We start from the raw sequence: 1072 nt of genomic DNA on the forward strand, positions 1-1072 counted from the left end.
ATTTGTGCGTTGTGTACCCACAGCAAAAGCAGATTCCAATTGTGTCTATTTGTTGTGTGTCCATAGCCAGTGGCAATGAAAACTGCAAATTATTGATGGTGTTAAGTCCACAACCCGGTGTGCTTGTGCGATAAAGCATTGCCGAGGATGACTAATGACCTGAAAAAACATTTTTAGCTTTTTTGTTGTATATATATATAAGAATAGATATGGGAGTTTTATTTGATGTTAATCTAGTCAAAGTGTGTTCATCTAAGAATGGCAGCATTGCAAATTCTAAACTCATACTTGGTAAGTTTCAAGCCATTCAACTCTTAATTACTATCTCTGCAGGGCTTGCCTTCTAAAATCCCCCAAATTTTGCTTCAAACAACACTGTAAAGGAACTATCTGTATGCAATAAGCCTGCAAATTCAAATGGAAAAAGCAAAAAAAGGAAAAGGGGAGAGTCTGTCAGACAACCGCGTGACCTTCCCAGCCGCGCAAGGCAAGCTGAGAACGATCCTCTGCGGTCGAAGTGAAACCAGCAAAGGAAACACCAGACCAGTAATCATGCTTAGATCACATAGTCGTGGTTCATCAACTAGACTTGGAATCCTATCTCCTTTGAACTTGAGGACATAGAGGTACGAGCTTATAGAACATATCCTATTCAAGTAAGGTCGTGCCCGGTCAAGCCTTGATTTTATTTTAAATACCACTGGACTTTGTCTTCCCTTTCCGATATGGGATACTGATTAGTTTCTGACAAAACCAATGTTTGTTTTGTCTGTTCCGTAATTTCTCGCCGCCATCCATTCAACAAAGTTGGATATATCTATTCAGCACTAAATACAATATAGTTTACATATATATCATCCCAGCTATTACATTAACTTGAGTTACTGGATTCTATTCACGGTTCATTAGCCTGTTTCATGCTTTCATCATAGTTTTCTCTTTAGAAAATGCTTGTCTATCGACTAAGCTTATAAAATATTTTGCAGCAGAGGATGTAGTTGCTAGCAATGTGTAGGTCTTCACTCAACTGATGGGAAGTGAATACAATCGATGATGATGGTAATTTGTTGTG

General features: G+C 38.4%; 1 non-coding gene across 1 annotated transcript; it reads right to left on the reverse strand.

The window, feature by feature from the left end:
* Positions 1–447: 447 nt before the first annotated feature.
* Positions 448–666, reverse strand: LOC121220681 (small nucleolar RNA U3). Its single transcript, XR_005917900.1, has one exon. It is a non-coding gene; the product is annotated as a small nucleolar RNA U3 (small nucleolar RNA).
* Between the last annotated feature and the right edge of the window lie 406 nt (positions 667–1072).

This window comes from Gossypium hirsutum, chromosome D08 (genome assembly GCF_007990345.1).
Source record: "Gossypium hirsutum isolate 1008001.06 chromosome D08, Gossypium_hirsutum_v2.1, whole genome shotgun sequence".
In the NCBI taxonomy this organism is placed as follows: Eukaryota; Viridiplantae; Streptophyta; class Magnoliopsida; order Malvales; family Malvaceae; genus Gossypium; species Gossypium hirsutum.